This window comes from Pelophylax lessonae (genome assembly GCF_965119305.1).
Source record: "Pelophylax lessonae genome assembly, chromosome: 6".
Taxonomy (NCBI): Eukaryota; Metazoa; Chordata; class Amphibia; order Anura; family Ranidae; genus Pelophylax; species Pelophylax lessonae.
Window position 1 is genome coordinate 23358214 of NC_138773.1, and position 20637 is coordinate 23378850.

A 20637-nucleotide genomic window follows, 5' to 3' on the forward strand; every position below is an offset into this window, starting at 1 on the left:
TTCCGATGGGTGCAAGATACGCCAGGTATCCATGAGCTGAGAGTCATGTAAGCTTTTATGTAGAAAAGTGAGGTGTTTATGGGAGATGAACTAGGTGCAAAAGAAAAATCAGCGCAAAAAAAATGGATGACCAAAATGTGCTAATAGGTAAAAATCAAAGTGAATATAAAGCAAATAAATGTATATTAACAATAAAAGTGCAAATAAAAATAAATCCAATGGGAAAAGCCTCTGCTGACACTATATATGTATCCACTGCATACAATAAACATTAGGCCAAAGAAGTGCAGTGCCACTTGAATATATAATCAATTACACATTTGTATAAATGAATAAATATTAGAATAACCGGTACCAAATAAGAAAAAGAGGGAAACAAATTCTTACAACCTATAAAGAGTGATGATAAAACCAGGGCTGGCCCAAGACATTGTGCTGCCTGGGTCCTAGAACGAAATGCTGCCTCCCCCCCAAAAAAAAAAAAAATGCACGACCACCAAAATGCCCCCACATTCATTATTTTATATAAATATAAAATTTTGAAAATATAATCTAATCTGTTATCTTCTTCCATAACTCACCACCAGACCAGTCCACCAAACACCAACTGTGTCCTCAGTCCTCCTGTTCCCCCCAAGAAGATCCAGCCTGCCCTGTGTGGGATGGAGTGCGCTGATGTCTGACGTCATTGCGCACACCACGATCATGTGAGGAACGTTCCCATCAGTTTTCAATTCAGGCGGCAGTGTGAGATGGGGAAATGCCGCCCGCAACGCACCGCAAAATGAATGATTTCCAGGAAAAAAAATCTTGGCAGCCAAATTGCTGCCCCTCTCTAAGTGCTGCCTGGGTTCGATGGACCCAGTGGGACCCATTGTAGGGCCGGCCCTGGATAAAACTATCAAAGTGTGTAAGAATCCTAAATGGATAATTGGATAAAAATATATATATTTAAATAGAACTGAAGAAGTCAATTAGATGACGCAACGCGTACAGGGGGCGGAGCCTGTTGACAGGTATCTCCCTGCTGGATGTATTGACCCATAGAGTTGAATAGAGCCCGCACAGCTGATTGTGCTTCTAAATGCGAGTTTGACATTTGTTTGTTCGTTGCCCTGAATAAAATATTTAAACGGTGAGCACTAGATCTGTCTCCACCCTTGTTCCCTTGGAGATTCTCCCAAGGTAAATAACAGCGGAGGATCATGGCATTACAAGATTATAGGCTGACCGCTATCATTAGCAGCTTATCCCCATCTGGGAACAGTCTGTTCTGACCCGCTGGTAACACAGGGGTCAGAACGTGAGGTGAGCTAATCTATATATGGTGAAGGATTGCACATCTAAAAGGTCCATTTCCAAGCACTGGCACTTTCATGAACATTTATTGGCGGTTTTGCACTGATTTTTGCACTGGACTCTCTTTCTATTTATATATATGTAAAACAGATACCCACAACGCCTCTAAATAAAGGAATAATGAGTAGCCCCAAGTGCTTAGGAGATATCACAGACCTCGTTATAATGCTGCTACTTAAATAAAAACTGTATATAAAAAGGAGTTTCCTGTAGCAATAACAGAAAAATCCAGTAGCGCAACAATGGTGGCACCTTCCTGCCACAACTTAAGCACACAGTACTAGTATCAATACAGTGTCAATAGTGCAAAAATAGGGTCACAGAAATAAAAACCTCAAAAATCCTTAATCAATGTAACATGAATATAACATGAATATCAATCTGTTAAAACTTTAAAATTAAAGGCCATATGATAAGCACACAAAAAAATGGTCCAGGGAGAACTCTTCATATAATGTGTGTTGAGACTATGGGTCACCAATCTCCACCACCACCACCGTGTCCAGGGAAACAGCTGAAAAACGCACTCACCAAATGCTGTTGCTTAATCACTCTCGTAACTAAGCTAGAATGCAAGAATCTCAGGATCACACTGTAAAGCTCCCATAGGTGAATAGTGAGTCATAAACTCAAACCATGGGATCCTCCATCCTGTAGAGGTGGATTTTACTTGTACTGGTAGGGAGGGATGGAGGATTCCATGGTTGGAGTTTATGACTCGCTATTTATATATATTTATTTATTTATCAATTTTTATCCAATTATCCATTTAGGATTCTTACACACTTTGATAATTTTATCATCACCCTTTATAGGTTGTAAGAATATTTTTCCCTGTTTTTCTTATTTGGTACTGGTTATTCTAATATTTATTCATATATACAAATCTTGTAGTTGTTTTTATATTCAAGTTGCACTGCACTTCTTTGGCCAAATGTTTATGGGAGATGGATAATTTACCTTGTGAAGTGTCCAATTTAGGTTCTAGGGGGCCATTGAGATCTCCTGCCAAGATATTACAACCCTTCGCAAAGTCCTTTAACTTGTTTAACCACTTAAGACCCGGAAGATTTTACTCCCTTCCTGACCAGGGCCTATTTTGCGATTCGGCACTGCTTGACTTTAACGGACAATTGCGCGGTCGTGCAACGCTGTACCTAAACGAAATTGACGTCCTTTTTTCCCCACAATCAGAGCTTTCTTTTGGTGGTATTTGATCACCTGTGCGATTTTTTGATCATGCGTTATAAACAAAAAAAGAGCGTCAATTTAGCAAAAATAACAATATTTTTCACATTTTTTTATATGAAATTCCCCCCCAAAAAAATGTAAAAATCCAAATTTAACATTTTTGGGCAATTTTTTTTATGCTACATATGTTTGGTAAAAAAAAAAAAAATCGCAAAAAGCGTATTTTGATTGGTTTGCGCAAAAGTTATCGCGTTTACTAACAAAGGGAAAGATTTTTGTCATTTTTGTTGTTTTTTTTTTAACGAGTAATGGCGGCGATCTGCGATTTTTTTTGCGGGACTGCGACATTGCGGCGGACAGATCGGACCCTTGACTGACATTTTTGACACTTTTGGGGTTACCAGTGACATTACTGCAGTAATCAGTGCTATACATATGCACTACTGTTACTGTAAAAATGGCACTGGCAGTGAAGGAGTTAACTGTATTGGAGAGGGAGGGGTTAAGTGTGTCCTAGGGGTGTGCTTCTAACTGTGATTGGCTGTGGCTACTGGTGTAAGAACAGAGATCAACGGTCCTACATAGTAGAACCGTCTGATCTCCATTCTTACACAGGGAAGAATGACAGGCGGCTTTGTTTACATCAGCCACCTGCCTTTCTTCCGGTGTAACGGACAATCGCGAGTGCCCGGCGGACATCGGGGGGGGTCCGGCGGGGGGGGGGGTCCGTGACCGCGCGGGAGCGCACCTCCGGCGGTGCGCGCTTGCTCCCTAGAGCCTCACAGGCTAGCGACATAGTACTACGTTGCTTTGCCTGTGAGGGGCTGACCGTCGCTGTAAATAGTCGTGCGGCGGTCGGCAAGTGGTTAAAGTGTCAGACAAGGATCCAACTTGGTCCTGATTAGGGGCGTATACATTCACCAACGTATATGGCATGTTACCCAGAGTGCGTTTTAAAAAAAAGTATCTCCCATAGATATCCACCAGAGTAGAATCACATTTGAAGGACGTCCCTCTGCGAAAACCAATGGTGACTTCTTTCGCTTTATGTACATCAGAAAGGCTATAAAACCAATCGGGGTAATTTGGGGAAAATAATCTAGTGGCGGTGAAGTGTGTAAGATGCATTTCCTGGAGGGAAGCCACATCACATTGGAGCCTTTTAAGTTCTATACAAACTATGTCTCTCACCTGAGGCATGGGGATCGCAGAGTGCGTTCCATACAGCAACTATCCCGTATACTCTGAAAAGGAGCAGGGTAGGTGTAGGCAGAGAAGCGGGAGAAATCAGGAAACAGAGAGGGCAAGAGATGTCTGTATAGAAAAGGAAAGAAAGAAAAGACCATATGTAAAATAAGGGTCTAATACATCTGAACAAGCCACACAAACACTTGCAGTGCGTGAGCAGGGGGTCACCATGTCTCGGGCGTCCTCACTTAGGTAAGCTTGTGAAGCAAGTGTAACTGAAGCCAGAGACAAAATGAGCCCTGCTAGAGGAAGAAGTAACTGTACAATGTTTCTTGTAAGACTTCAGCCACTGTGGTTCAGGAGGAGGCTCCAGAATAGGCAGGTCGACTTGCCAGCCTGGTAGTTCTGGTGGGGAGATGTTAGGGTCTATGCATAACTTTTCTAGATCTTTCAGGAAGCAGAGAGTGGCGGTACGACGATCCCTGGTGGCAATGAAGCAGGCCAGAAAGCCCCAAGGATATGTTATAGCGTTGCTGTGAAGCTTCACTGTGAGAGGCCACAGAGCACATCGCCGACCCAGCGTCTCCCTGGCTAGGTCGGGGAAGAAGGAAAGTATAAATCCATAAAAACTCCTAGGATGAGGCTTGCTTAGCTTTGGTCATGATCAGCTCCTTCTCCTCGTAAAAATGTACCCAACAGATCACATCCCTTGGGGTCTCAGAGGGCATGTTGCGTGGTCGAAGGACATGGTGGATTTTTATGGAATTATCGGCAGGGTTACCCAGCAGTTTGTTGAAGATTCCATGGTTCATTGCTGGCAGATTTGCATCCCTTGTCGCTTCAGGGAGACCGCGGATTTGGATATTGTTTCTCCGAATCCTGTTATCTCGATCTTCTATCTTATAGAGGGTCATCCTGTGGGAGATAGCCAGGCCTCTAGACTGTTGTTGGAGCTCGCATATGGCAGCTGCCTGGTGGTCCAGATGTTGCTCAGATTCTACCCGTAGTAGAACCTGGGATAGATCAGAATGGATGGCCGATACTTCCTTCTTAATAGCCTTTTCTAGGCTATGGAGCATCAAGGTCAATTCCGACTTGGTGGGGACAATACTCACAAGAGCTGCCACTTCTGATCTTCTTGGTGAGCAGCCATCTCTGTCCAAGCACTATGAAGAAGCCAGGGAGCTACAACGAGAAGGAAATCTGTGGCGAGAGGCGGAGCCAGCGCCATGAGGAGAGCAGCCTAAATCTCCTGCATATTGAGAATCCTCAGGTTCTGCCGGCAGAAAACGGTTAATGGACCCTAAAGAAGGGGTTTTTTTTGTTTGTTTTTTTTTTTCCAAAAAGAAGGGTTTTTAGTTGGCAGGGACTCCCCAGTGTGTTTCCCCATATCAAATGTGGAAGTTTGAAAGTTCAGTAGAGTGCTGGTATAGCAGGAATCCTCAAACTACGGCCTTCCAGCTGTTGTGGAACTACACATCCAATGAGGCATTGTAAAACTCTGACATTCACAGCTATGACTAGGCATGATGGGGATTGTAGTTCCTGACCAACTGGAGGGCCATAGTTTGAAGACCCCTGTGGTATAGCGTATAAGGGATACCTCCGGAAGATCTCACCAAGGAAGCGTCCTCACAGTTTCATGCGGAAACCATGCCCCCATTGTTTACTTTTTTATGAACAAACCGTGGATCCCATTTGAGATCAAAAGTTTTTTTGGTGTTAGTTATTGACTGGTGAATATTTTGAATACTTCACCAGTCTTCAATTATTTTCAATACTTGTGAGAAGGGTAAGAGCCCATTCACATTGAGGCGACACGACTTCGGGGGGGCGACCTGTGAAGTCACGTGCACCGCGACTTCGGCATGACTTGCAGAGACTTCACATAATGGAAGTCTATGCAAGTCGCTCCGAGGTCGCCCCAAAGTAGTACAGGACCCTTTTTCTAAGTCGGAGCAACTTATGTCGCTCCTATTAGAACGGGTCCTGTACTATTCAATGGACCACGACATACCGCGACTTGTCAGGCTGACAAGTCGCCTGACAAGTCGCGCTAATGTGAATGGGCTCTAAAACTGATTGCAAATTTTCAATACAAATATTTGAAAATAAATAAATAAATAAATAAAGATAAAATAGCTAGACCAGAGTTTTATCCAGGTCAGGCTCAAAGATCAATGTGTTTTAAGTGTTGTTTAAAACAAAAAAATTACTTTTTTTATTTAAATGTAGTATCTGTGTCAGTTAGTGTTATTGTATTTTAGGTAAAAGAAAAAAAAAAGTGCACACTTTTGAATCTAGACCCTCCTACAGGTACAAAGAATAACATGTGGTATTGCTGCATACATCAGTGGTAGGAGAATTGGGTTTAGGTTGGTCTTTGGTGGTAGGTCATAATAATGGCAAAAAATATACAGCTAATTTAAAAAAAAAATATTATTTATTTATTTTTTTATTTACAGTTTTGGCCATTTTGTTTTGACAAATAAATTACCACCCAATGATGGCCTGAAAAAAAAAAAAAAACAGAACACCCCCCCCCCCCCTGAAAATTGATTAAAAATAAAATGTAACAAAAAAAAAAGAGGGGATACATGTAACAAAGCATTTCACATCATGCCATCTAGTGGCTGAACTGATATAATACACCCTGCTTCAATATTATTTACTCCCTAATGACAGAAGTTAAAACAAATCTAATGCCTGAATGAGGTTTGGCAACTATAACATGTGCTAATGAAACCACACACCACTTCTTTGTGTAATCAGATGAACCCTACTGTGTTTTTTTTTTTTAAGATACATGGTCATTTGTTTGGTGGTTATGGAAAAGCCTTGGGGCCATCATAAAAAAAAAAAAATTAAAAGATTTCTGAGTTTGAAAAAAAACATTTTTTTTTATACAGAATTCTGAGTTTCAACATCAGAATTCTGAGATTAAAAGTCAGAATTCTGAGATTACAAGTTTGCACCATGCTAAAATTTATTAAACACAATTCTGAGATTAAAAGTCAGAATTCTGACTTTTGATCTCAGAATTCTGACTTTGAAACTCAGAATTCTGACTTTTAATCTCAGAATTGTGTTTAATAAATTTTAGCATGGTCCAAACTTGTAATCTCAGAATTCTGACTTGCAAAGTCAGAATTCTGACTTTGAAACTCAGAATTCTGTGTGTTAATTTTTTATGATGGCCCCAGGACTCTTCCATAGGTGGTAAATGGTAATGGATATCAATTGATTTTACTAGCCCAAAATATAACCTTTTTTTTTTTTATTTGAGCTGTAGAGTTTTTGTCATTCGCATATAGTGCACTCTTAATAGTGGTGGTAGTGTGTAAATATATGGTGGCTCAATAGAAGACTAACTTTCCTGATGCTGCATACATGTATGACACTGGGGGTTTTGCTATATGAATGGGAACAAGTAACAAATATAAAGTAGGTTTTATCCCATTCAATTTAGTCTGCATGGCTGCAGTCAGCCAATGCCAATTATAATATGTCTTGTTCTGCTTCCCCTAAACTTAGTTTAGCTGTCAGTTCTCCCTCCTGTCAGTAGGTGGCACTGTTACCTTTGGCATTAGGCCCTGTTCACACTGCGCATAGTGTGAACTCTTGTGATTTTGTTTAGGCGATTCTCACATGTTTCCATGTGTCATGCATAGGAAAGCCCATTCACTTGATTTGATTTGTCACCCTAAAAAAGTTCAGGGACCAAATTTTGGCCCTGGGCCAGGCACAATTTTACACTCGCGTTTTAAAACATGACAATCGCAGCAAAATCACACCAAGCTTGGGAATGGCACACATGCGTGGACTGGCCATAGGGCACACCAGGCATTTTCTTGGTGGGCTGGAGCCACATGTCATAACAAGAGGTTGCTACCCATAGACTATAGGCAGTCATCTGCTTCCAGATCAAGGTCCATCGGGTTGCTGGGAGGACTGGCAGGAGCTGCCTCTGACGGCTTTCTTTGCCCAGCAATTAGCTCTCTATGGCTGGCAGCCTAGCTCGGGTAGCCTAGCTTCTCTATGGGCTGATCAAGATGGGGGAGGGGGGTGGGCAGGGCCAGCGCAAGGATTTTTGCCGCCCTAGGCAAAATAAAAATTGCCGCCCCCCAATATGCTCTCCCACCCCCCATCCCAAGTTGCTAAAGGGGTTAAAACCAGTGGCGGCTGGTGCTCCATCGGTCGGGGGGGGGCAGCAGACAGACCTGGCCATGAACCCCCCCATCACTCCAGAGTCCAGTCCACACCATATCCCCCCCCCCCCAGTGCCAGTTCACTTACCTTGTTTCTCCGGACTGACAGGCGGCGACGGCTTCCCCCTCAGTCTCCTCCATGTCCCCTCTTGGCAGCTGTCTCCTCCCTCCTCCTCCTTCACCAATAGGATGCCTTCTCATTTGGCCAATTGGGAAAATGGTCTCAGGACCCGCTTCCTGATTGGTCGGGAGGAGAATCGGTGTGGCAATAGAAAATATTTATTCACTATTGTCACACAACCGGGTGGGCTCAAGGCGCAGTGCTCTGTGCCTCTGGCTCTAATCACGTGCTTAAAAAAAAAAAAAAAACCCTCATTGGAATCCATGCATCCGGCACCCTGCATGTAGATTAGGGGGCCGGATGCATGGATAGGGGGGCGGAGCCCCTGCGCTCCTAATGGATAGGGCACCACTGGTGATTTACCTTGGTGCTGGGTCAGGCTCCGCCAGCGCCCCCTGCTATGCTGCGCCCCAGGCGGCTGCCTAAGTCGCCTTACAGGTAGCTCCGGCCCTAGGGGTGGGGGTGGTGTGGCCAATCTCCCCCACATACATAGGTAGCCACTGTACTAAAAATGGGAGAGAAACTGGGAGAAGGAGAAAGATGGCAGCCCGGGAGTCTCCAGCCATGTGGTGAGTGACTGACGAGGAGAGGCAATTTTCCTGAACTAATTCCCTCCATCTGTAATGCTTCAGTTCCCTTCCCTACTTATTACACTGCACACTAACAGCTTGCAAGGGATCTGCTTCCAGCAGTGCCACTGAATATTGGGCCCACTCCATACTGCTTACCGTCCCCACTACATATTGCCCCCACTACAAACTGGCAGTATGAAGTGGGGGCAGTGAGCAGTATGCAGTGTGGCTTTATGCAGTGGGGCAGTATGCAACGGGGGCAATCGGGGCAGTGAGCAGTATGCAGTGGGGCAGTATGCAGTGGGGGAAGTATGTAATGGGGAGTATCAAATAAACACAACAAAGTGAGGCAATAATTCCAATAGGTTCAGAATCCCATAAATCCACTCACCAATGGGGTGTTGACACTATAACCAAAAACACATCCCCACTACATACTGCTCACTGCCCCATTACATACTACCCCACTACATACTGCTCCCTGTCCCCACTGCATACTGCCCTGACTACATTCTGCTCCCTGCCCCGACTACATACTACTGCACTCACTACATACCGCCCCCACTATAAACTGCCCCACTACTTACTGCTCACTGTCCCTACTATATACTGCCCCACTACATACTGCTCACTTCCCTAACAACATACTGCCCCACTACATACTACTCACTTCCCCATTGCATACTGCCCCCATTGCATACTGCCCCCACTGCATACTGCCCTGACTACATGCTGCTCAATGCCCTCACTACATACTGCTTAATGCCTCTACTACATACCGCCCCACTACATACTGCTCATTGCTCCCAATACATACTGGCCCACTACATACTGGCCCACTGCATACTGCTCACTGCCCCCACTACATACTGCCCCACTACATACTGATCGCTGCCCCACTACATACTGATCACTGCCCCCACTACATACTGCTAACTGTCCCCACTACATACTGCTCATTTCCCCAACAACATACTGCCTCACTACATACTGCTCACTGCCCCATTGCATACTGCCCCCACTGCATACTGCCATGACTACATACTGCTCACTGCCCCCGCTACATACTGCTCACTGCCCCCACAATATACTGCTCAATGCCCTCACTACATACTGCTCACTGTCTCTACTACATACTGCCCCACTTCATACTGCTCACTGACCCCACTACATATCACCCCACTACATACTGCTCACTGCCCCCACTACATACTGCCCTACTACATACTGGCCCACTGCATTCTGCTCACTACCCCCACTACATACTGCTCACTCTCCTCACTACATACTGCTCACTGCCCCCACTACATACTGCCTCCACTGCATACTTCCCCCACTACATACTGCCCCCACTACATATTGCTTACTGCCTCCACTACATACTGCCCCATTACATACTGCTTTCTGCTCCCACTATATACTGCTTACCGCCCCCACTACATATATCTCACTGCCCTCACTACATACTGCTCCCACCGCATACTGCCCCCCACTATATACTGCCCCCACTACATACTGCTCACTGCTCCCACTACATACCCCCCCACGACATACTGCCTACTCCCCCAACTACATACTGCTCACTGCCCCTACTACATACTGCCCCCACTATATACTGCCTCTACTTCATACCGCCCCACGACATACTGCCTACTTTCCCCACTACATACTGCTCACTTCCCCCACTACATACTCCCCCCACTACATACTGCCCCCACTACATACCACCCCACTACATACTGCCCCCACTACAATACAAAGGATCCCTATGTAGTAAGGTTACCTGGAAAAAAACAGCGGTTATTCTAGTGAAAATATTAGTGGTTGGGTCTATTCAGGAAAAATAAACTTTATTAAATATTTATAGGTGTATAGGTTTTGTATAAAAATGTATGCTAAGGTTAAGAGGAAATCACAAAAGTAAAAAGACACATCTAAGTGCATGTAAGACAAACACAAAACAATAATAAACAAATATCCTTTTGTCCAGACGCCAATTGCCGCCACACACCGAGTGATACCACAGCCAATAGCTGTATCTTTCACTTACTGACTGTCCTATAGCACTTTTACTGCTCCAGGGCAGTAGCTGTGTGCAGGATCACATCCAGTATATAGACGTGATCCCGCAATTCCGCCTGCAGGGGGCGCGCAAGGCCGGCAGGCCACTTCTATAGTGATAATACACAATAAAAGCTGGTCTGCAGGTCTCGGGGAATCCATGTCCTCCGGCACCCGCCAATCATTAGTGATGATTAGTAAAACACGGAGAACTGAGATATGCCAATGTAAACACGGCTTACAGTATTTCAGGTCTGACGGGGGGAGGGACGATCCTGTCTCTCTGCAAAGTAGAGACTAGAATCTTCCCCTCGTTATAGCACCACATTGTGTACACAAAAACACTTGTTATACACACATTTGCTCGCCCCTGATGTTTAACCCCTTCCCAACCAGTGTCATTAGTACAGTGACAGTGCATATTGTAGAGCAGGGATATTCAACCTGTGACCCTCCAGATGTTGCAGAACTACAAGTCCCATGAGGCATAGCAAGACTCTTACAGCCACAATCATGACACCCAGAGGCAGAGGCATGATGGGACTTGTAGTTTTGCAACAGCTGGAGGGCCACATCTCTGTTATAGAGGGTCAGCCTGGGACGGGGCTAAGAGAGGGTAAATTATAGAGGGCAGGAACTTTCCTTTCAGACCTGCTTATTAATCAGCTGGTCTGAAAGTGTCAGGGGAGCTGTTTGCTAGGAGTGGGAGAGACCTCAGCATGTTGTGAGGAAAGCTCCATTGCTGGATTGTGAGCTCCTGGGTGAGCCAAGCCTTAGGAAAGACTGCAGTGCTGTTCAGACCTGGGAATTGTTGCCTGTAAACGGCAGAACTTGAACTGTACCCGTATGTGCAACTATATTACAGGACAAACCTGTTGTTCCTTCTGTTTGTTTTGCCTTTTGCTGAATAAAGCACCTTTTCATTTTTCTGGCTGTTTACCCCTCTGATCCCGTACAATTTCTTCTTAGCACTGATCGCTCTATTCGCATGACTGGTTCCCGCAAAGTGTCAGTTCATGTCCGATAGTCCACCACAACATCGCAGTCCCGCTATAAGTCACTGATCACCGCCATTACTAGTATATAAAAAATAAATAAAAAAAATCCATAAATATTTTCCATCGTTTTTAGATGCTTTAACCACTTAAGCCCCGGAAGATTTTACCCCCTTCCTGACCAGGCCCTATTTTGCGATTCGGCACTGCGTGACTTTAACGGACAATTGCGCGGTTGTGCAAAGCTGTACCTAAACAAATTTGACGTCCTTTTTTTCCCCACAAACAGAGCTTTCTTTTGGTGGTATTTGATCACCTGTGCGATTTTTTGATCATGCGCTATAATCAAAAAAAGAGCGACAATTTTGCAAAAATAACAATATTTTTCACATTTTTTTATATGAAATTCCCCAAAAAAAATTAAAAAATCAAATTTTTTTCATATTTTAGGCCAATTTGTTTTCTGCTACATATGTTTGGTAAAAAAAAATTGCAATAAGTGTATTTTGATTGCTTTGCGCAAAAGTTATTGCGTTTACTAACAAAGGGAAAGATTTTTGTCATTTTTGTTGTTTTTTTTTTTTAACGCGCAATGGCGGAGATCTGCGATTTTTTTTGCAGGACTGCGACATTGTGGCGGACAGATCGGACCCTTGACTGACATTTTTGACACTTTTGGGGGTACCAGTGACATTACTATAGTAATCAGTGCTATACATATGCACTGTTACTGTAATAATGACACTGGCAGTGAAGGGGTTAACTTTTTTTGAGAGGGAGGGGCTGTGTGTGTCCCTAGGGGCGTGTTTCTAACTGTGATTGGCTGTGGCTTGATGTGTAAGAACAGTGATCAACGTTCCTACATAGTAGAACCGTGTGATCTCCATTCTTACACAGGGGAGAATGACAGGCGGCTTTGTTTACATTACCCGCCTGCCTTTCTCCCGCTATCACGGACGATCGCGAGTGCCCGGCAAGCATCGGGTCCGCCGGGCACACGTGCGGGGGGGGGGGTCCATGACCGAGCGGGAGCGCACATCCTTACAGGCTAGTGACGTAGTCCTACGTCGCTTTGCCTGTGAGGGGCTGACTGCCGACGTAAATAGTCGTGCGGCAGTCGGCAAGTGGTTAACGTTCATGTAAAACAATCGATATACACCTACTGGGAAATATGTATCAGAATATATATTGGCCTAAATTATTGAAGAACTTAAGATTTTTTTTTACATGTTTTATAGCAGAAAGTAAAAAATATATATTTTTTTTTCCAAAATTGGTCTTTTTTTGTGTAGAGGTGTTTAAATACCACCAAAAGAAAGCTCTATTTGTGGGATAAAACTATATCAATGGTATTTGAGTACAGCGTCGCATGGCCGCACAATTGTAACGCAGTACCGTATCACAAAAAATGGCCTGGTCATGAAAGGGGGGTAAATCTTCTGGAGATCAAGATCTTTCCGCGCACATAGAAGTAACAGCTCAGGTGTGGAACCCTTGAGAGCTCCATCTGCAAATCTATAAGGCCCCCTTTCACACAGGCGGACCGTTCAGATCCGCCTGTCCGTTTGTCAGGTGGATCTGAACGGACGCCCAATGCATCTCTATGGGGCATCGGAAGTCAGTGGAGACATGTCCGCTGACATCCGATCCGATCCGTCAAATCCGGACGGATGGAAACCCTATTTTGGCGGATCCAATCGGATCAGATGAGAATGGACAGACGGTCCGTTCCCATCCGATTCCCCCATAGAGAAGAATGGGGACCTGACCGCTCCATCTATGCACACAGCTGCCATCGGCCTTTCCCCCAGGGGGCAGATTGACCCCCGCAGAGATAAATGGAGTCCGCTTGATGGACTACCATGTGTGAAAGGGGCCTAAGCAGTGGCGGTTCTACATTAAATTGCTCCCTGGGCAAGACTCCCTCCCGATGCCCCCCCCCAAAAAAAAAAAAATAACATGACAACATAACAATAAATGCAGAGTGCCACAGCATTGCCCCCAATAAATGCAGAGTGCCACAGCATTGCCCCCAATAAATGCAGAGTGCCACAGCATTGCCCCCAATAAATGTAGAGTGCCACAGCAATGCCCCCAATAAATGCAGAGTGCCACAGCAATGCCCCCAATAAATGCAGAGTGCCACAGCAATGCCCCCAATAAATGCAGAGTGCCACAGCATTGCCCCCTTTCAATGTAGAGATGCCAGCGTGCCACCTTTCAATGCAGAGCGCCTGCGTTCCCCCTGCGAGACCCGTCCGTGCACTTACCTCACTTCTCTTTCCCGCGTCTCCTCAGTCCTCCTGCGGCGCCTCCTCCTCGGCCAATGGCGTGGGGTTTGCCTTTCGGCCAATCAGGAAGCGGGAGGACCCGCTCCCTGATTGGCCAGGAGGAGGATCAGTGTGACAATAGCGAATTTTCATTCACTATTGTCACACAATGGGCGGGCTCGGGGGGGAGCAATTATTATTATTATTATTATACAGGATTTATATAGCGCCAACAGTTTGCGCAGCGCTTTAATGCTCTGCGCCTCGGCTCAGCTGCCACAGTGAAATTATTCAAAGTTCCTCGGGCGGCCCAATACCATTTGATCCACGGACCAGTACCGGTCCGCGGCCCGGGGGTTGGGGAACACTGTCATGCCGCCCCCCACGTGTCATTAAAAAATGCCGGCCTGGGCGGCTGCCCTATTCGCCCATGCCTAAAACCGCCACTGGGCCTAAGAGTTGGGGTATTTTGTGCCTCAATGCCCGGATAATCAAACATGACAATTTACATTCTCAGAGTGGGGATTGTTTCAATCCCTCTTTGGGAAATCATAAATCTGGCATCGGCTGTCACTTTTCTTCTCTGTATGAAGCCGATAGCACAAGCTGAGCCCATTAGAAGGCTTGTTAATTGGCAGTGTCTAGGGAGCTGCACCTCTTAGTACATAACCTGGAGATATAATCAGCAGGGAAATGCTGTCAGGCGGGGTGGGAGAAGCAAAGCAGGACGAAACAGAAGCAAAGGTGAGTGTGTAGAGGCATGCCATGCGGCTGGGATTTGTCAATACTTCCAATGTACTGTAATTAAATCATTCCAGCATAGAGAACGCCTTAGGCTGGCCATACATTATACAATTCTCTTGTATGATTTTCCTTTAGATTTACCAAAACCATCTAATATGAGGTCAAACCTAAACTCTTTCAATTTGTAGGCACCCAGGAAGGCTCTTGCACTACATGATTGAAGGGAAATCTAAATAAGAAAATTGTATAGCCACTAGTGTTGGTCGAACGGTTCAGGCCAAGCATCGCCCATTTGGGTGATGTCACAAGTAGGGTTGCCCCCTCACCCCAGGGCACACATTACATAATTACACAGGTTCCCAGGCTGATTAAGGTGGCAATTAAACCAGTTTATTGCCTTGTGTGCATTTTATCAGCCTCAGAACCTGTTTAACCACTTTACCACCGGAGGATTTCCCTGCTTTACGTCCAGGCAACTTGGCACTGCGCGACTTTAACTGACAATTGCGCGGTCATGTAACGCCGTACCCAAACTAAATTTACGTCCTTTTTTTCCCACAAACAGAGCTTTCTTTTGGTGGTATTGGATCACCTTTGTGCTTTTCATTTTTTGCGATAGTAATAAAAAAATAGCGAATATGTTGCGAAAATTGACATTTTCTTCTTTGACAGTTAACCACTTGCCGACTGCCGTCAGTTTATTTACTGCGGCGGTCAGCCCCTCACAGGCAAAGCGACGTAGGGCTACGTCGCTCACCTGTGAGCCTCTAGGGGGCGAGTTACGGCCCCTGCTCGTTTACGGACACCCCCGCGCGAGTGACCGGCGGACCCTATGTCCGCCGGCCACTCGCGATCGTCTGTTGCAGAGGGAGAAAGGCAGGCGGCTAATATAAACACAGCCGCCTGTCATTCTCCCCTGTGTAAGAACAGCGATCATATGGTCCTGCTATGTAGGATCCTATGTCTCTGTTGTTACACCACTAGCCACACCCCTTTACAGTTAGAAGCACGCCTCTAGGGACACACTTAACCCCTGCATCACCAATAAAGTTAACCCCTTCCCTGCCAGTGTCATTTTTACAGTAACAGTGCATATGTATAGCACCGATTACTGCAGTAATGTCACTGGTACCCCCAAAAGTGTCACAAATGTCAGTCAAGGGTCCGATCTGTCCGCCGCAATGTCGGAGTCCCGCAAAAAAAAAAATCGCAGATCACTGCCATTACTCGTTAAAAAAAAAAAACAATAAAAATGACATAATCTTTCCCGTAGTTAGTAAACGCAATAACTTTTGCGCAAACCAATCAAAATGCGCTTATTGCGATTTTTTTTTTTTTTTACCAAACATATGTAGCAGAAAACAAATTGGCCTAAAATGTAAAAAAAAATAAATAAATATTTTACATTTTTTTATTGGGAATGTCAAATAGCAGAATGTGAAAAATATATTTTTTTTTTTTCAAAATTGTCGCAATTTTTTTTTTTTTTATTATAGCGCAAAAATTAAAAATCGCACAGGTGATCAAATACCAAAAAGAATGCTCTATTTGTGTGAAAAAAATCATATAAATTGAATTTGGGTACAGTGTCGCATGACTGCACAATTACCAGGTAAAGTAGCGCAGTGCTGAATAGCAAAAAAAAAAAAAATGCTCTGATCCAGAGCTCAACTGGTTAAGGCTGCGTGAGCTACTACTGTTTTGTCATCATTAACGCTTTAGGGCATGATCGATGGGAGCGGTAGGCAAATTTTTATGGACACAGACGTGGGACCCGGTTGAACCAGAAAACCATTGTCAGTTATTTATACTCTTGCCAAGTTTTCGTTTGTTTTGTCTGAGAGCCAGAAAAGCCGGAGGTTCTGTGCGAGAAATGAAACTCTTCATTCTAGTTTCACTTCCAAAGCAGGAACAGCTCCAGCCTTCCAGAATAGGAGAAGCCTGACTTCTCAGTGTGTGACCACCACTCCGACTCTGCACCATCCTAATGGAGGAGGTGTCAGGGAAGTTCTGAGTTCCTTTAAGGTGACCATGGATGGGGAGATGTGGAGGAGAACGTCTACAGGACCTGAGAACGTCTACAGGACCAGACAAGGAGCAAAGTCCTGGAGATAGTGAGGACAGGATCCTTTCCTAATCCACTGCACAGCAGGCCTTCCACACCGGTCTTCAACATTCCCAACTTCCAGACTTCCAGGTAATGGCACAGCCGGGTAATTGACTGCCATTTAACCCCTTAGCTACTGGAAGATGTCAGATCTCTAACCCTTTCACTCCCAGAGCCATTTTTGCTTTTTTTTTTTTTTTTGCAAACGTTTAAAAAATAATTTCAGGTTTGAAAATTACGGAATATATTTTCTGAAAGCAGAGGCCCTGGAGAATAAAATGGTGATAGTTTCAATTTGATATATCACATATTATTAGCGCAATAGTTTATATAAAGTGCAACATTTCAATAAAAAAACACAATACATTTAATTGTAGGGTCAGGTCTGTGTAACATACTGCACAACACACATAATGTAGCTTTCAGGACTATGAAATGTATATCATAGGGGTGTGTTTATAAAAAAATGAAAATACAAATGCATAGGTGTGCGTCCATCAAAATGCCATGTAAATTTGTTCTTTGAAAATGGGGAAAAATCGAATAATCTCAGGCTAAATTCTCTGCTGATTCATGTTGTGAATGCAGAAAATACCACATTATGACCACTAGATGGAGCAGAGGAGCTCACTTATTTCCTATGATAGTCAACTCCATCTAGTGGCCATAATGTGGTATTTTCTGCAGAGAATATAGCCTGTGAACATTCAACTTTGTCCATTTGCACAGATCACATTTACAGGCAGTTATGTGAAAATGTTATAAATATACAGGTCAGGATGCAGCAGTCAGCAGTATATACAGTAGGGCTCCTTATCTTGCTGTGATTATAAATATATAATGAACAAGCTGCTGGATGGACTCGTGTCATTTTCTATAAGCCCACCATCTCTACACTAAGTTCCCAGGTCTTTGCCCCCGCTATGCCTATTATTGGGGTTCCCACCATCCCTGTGCTGAGTTCTCGGGTCTGTACATCTCCTCTACCCATTATGAGGGGTTCCCATCATCCCTGCACTGGGTTGCCTGGTCTGTACACCTGCTGTGCCCATTATAAGGGCTTCCCACCATGCCTGCACTGGGTTGCTGGGTCTGTACACCTGTTGTGCCCATTATAAGGGCTTCCCACCATCCGTGCAGGTACAGAGGTGCTCCATGGCTGAGCTGGCTTTCTGAGTGTGAGTCGGCAGCTGCTGCTGCTCTGTGTCATTGAGCTCACATCGGGCGCTTTGCTGCCACCTCTGGCTGGTATCTGCATGTGCACTCCTCATATGTGCAGCCTGTACTCTCCTGGACTGCAGCTCCTCTGTGCACAGACACATGTGGGAACAAGAGCTGGGGGGAGGAGGACCACCTTACAGGTAAGGGCTGTTGTACAAGTGAAGAGGGGGTTGGTAGTGTACGTATGTCTGTGTGTGTGTGTCTGTGTGTCTGTGTCTGTGCACATGTCTGTGTGTGTGTGTGTGTCTGTGTCTGTGTACATGTCTGTGTACATGTGTGTGTGTGTACATGTCTGTGTACATGTGTGTGCACATGTCTGTGTGTGCACGCTTGTGTGTGTGTGTGTGCGTGTGTCTGTGTACATGGGCAGGTTCCAGGTCTGTACACCTGTTGTGCCCATTATGAGGGGCTCCCACCATCCCTGTGCTGAGTTCCCAGGTCTGCACACCTGCTGTGCCCATTATGAGGGGATCCCACCATCCTTGTGCTGAGTTCCCAGGTCTGCACACCTGCTGTGCCCATTATGAGGGGTTACCACCATCCCTGTGCTGAGTTCCCAGGTCTGTACACCTGCTGTGCCCATTATGAGGGGTTCCCACCATCCCTGTGCTGAGTTCCCAGGTCTGTACACCTGCTGTGCCCATTATGAGGGGTTCCCACCATCCCTGTGCTGAGTTCCCGGGTCTGTACACCTGCTGTGCCCATTATGAGGGGTTCCCGCCATCCCTGTGCTGAGTTCCCGGGTCTGTACACCTGCTGTGCCCATTATGAGGGGTTCCCACCATCCCTGTGCTGAGTTCCCGGGTCTGTACACCTGCTGTGCCCATTATGAGGGGTTCCCACCATCCCTGTGCTGAGTTCCCGGGTCTGTACACCTGCTTTCTCATTATGAGGGGTTCCCACCATCTGTTTTGCCAAATGGATCAGGTGGGATTGGATGAAAATGGACATGCGGTCTGTTTTCACCCGATCTCCCCTAGAGGAGAGCGGGACTCTGACAGGTCCATCCCAGCACAGTTAGCGGAGACGTCATCCGTCTGCTCAGCAGAGATCAGCAGATCCATCCCCCGCTGAGCAAGGGGAGTCCATCAAATGGAGAAGCCCGTGTGAAAGGATTCTCTCCTCTGTATCTTTTCCTGCGTGCTAGAGGAGAACAATGTCACCAAAGAAGTCTCTGCAAGAAAATAAAATAAAGATAAAATATCTAGGTCAGGAATGACAGAGGTCAGTGTCAGGATTGGGGTGAAGGTCAGTGTCAGGATTGGGGTAAAGGTAAAGGTCAGGGTCAGGATTGGGGTAAAGGTCAGGGTCAGGATTGGGGGTGAAGGTCAGTGTCAGGATTGGGGGTGAAGGTCAGTGTCAGGATTGGGGTAAAGGTAAAGGTAAAGGTCAAGGTCAGGGTCAGGGTCAGGATTGGGGTAAAGGTCAGTGTCAGTCTGTTCAGGTAGAATTTCAAAAAAAGCTTTTTGTTAAGTTTCAGTGTCAGTCGGTGTCAGTGTTGTTTACTGTCAGTCAGTGTCAGTTATTATCAGTGTCAGTTAGTATCATGTCAGTTAAAGTCAGTGTCAATTAGTATCTGTGTCAGTCATTGTCAGTCAGTGTCAGTGTCAGTTAGTATCCGTGTCAGTCAGTGTCAGTTAGTATCCGTGTCAGTCAGTGTCAGTTAGCGTCAGTCAATGTCAGTATCCGTGTCAGTTAGTATCAGTGTCAGTTAGACCAGTCAGTGTTATTATTGGAAGGGAAGCCGCCGCTGCTGCCTGCCCTTCACGTCAGTCCAGGGATAGTGACCCGGCAACAGGGGGGGGGGGTGGTATGGTGTGCGAGCTGTTGTTATCCGGGGGGGGGGGGATAAGGGGGTAAGGTGTGGTCCGTCTGCGGCCCCCCCAGCCCACGGAGCACCCATAAATATATGCGAATTAGATGCGAGTTTCCCCGCATCCAATTTACATGACAGGTGAGTGTAACCTGCTCTCAATAGAGCCGGTTCACACAGGGCCGGGGTGGCCGCGGAGCGCACTGGAAAAGGGTCCTGTCCATCTTTGGGTCTGATTTAGGTGCAAATTCAGGCAAAAATTCGGACCTGAATCGCACCTGAACTGGTGAACCCGACTCCAGGCACGAACTTGCGGGCGCACATATGTGAACCCAACCTTTCAGCTGAATAATACTTTGGCGTATATTGGCTCTCTATTATTAATTATTTTTTGATGTATGTTCACTCACATAGGATCTAGAGCTGGGACGAGACCAGTGATCACGGATAGAGGACATCAAATGGTCCAACATCTACTGGACAACCTTCTTTTACAGCCCAGTGATGGGAACGGTCAGAAGGAGCTCCATTTACTTCTCCTGAACACAGATGAGAATGGCGCTCTGCGGGGTGGTGATCCAATCAGTAAAACACAACTGCTGAATATCCTGAGAAAGTCTTCCCATCTTGGAACATGGAGAGACCTCCGGATTTACCTCCCAACCATCTACAACCTCTAAATAAAGAAGGGAATGGTGAGCCCACAATGCAAATAACACCATGATGAGGATAAGAACATTTCCATTTTTTTCCAAGTTATTTAATCCATATGCAACAAATGGGGGAA

General features: G+C 45.4%; 1 long non-coding RNA gene across 1 annotated transcript; it reads left to right on the forward strand.

Moving 5' to 3' along the window:
- The first annotated feature begins 16831 nt into the window (after positions 1 to 16831).
- LOC309557831 lies at positions 16832 to 20546 on the forward strand. Its single transcript, XR_014225396.1, has 2 exons — positions 16832 to 16906; positions 20265 to 20546. It is a non-coding gene; the product is annotated as an uncharacterized lncRNA (long non-coding RNA).
- Positions 20547 to 20637: the final 91 nt, after the last annotated feature.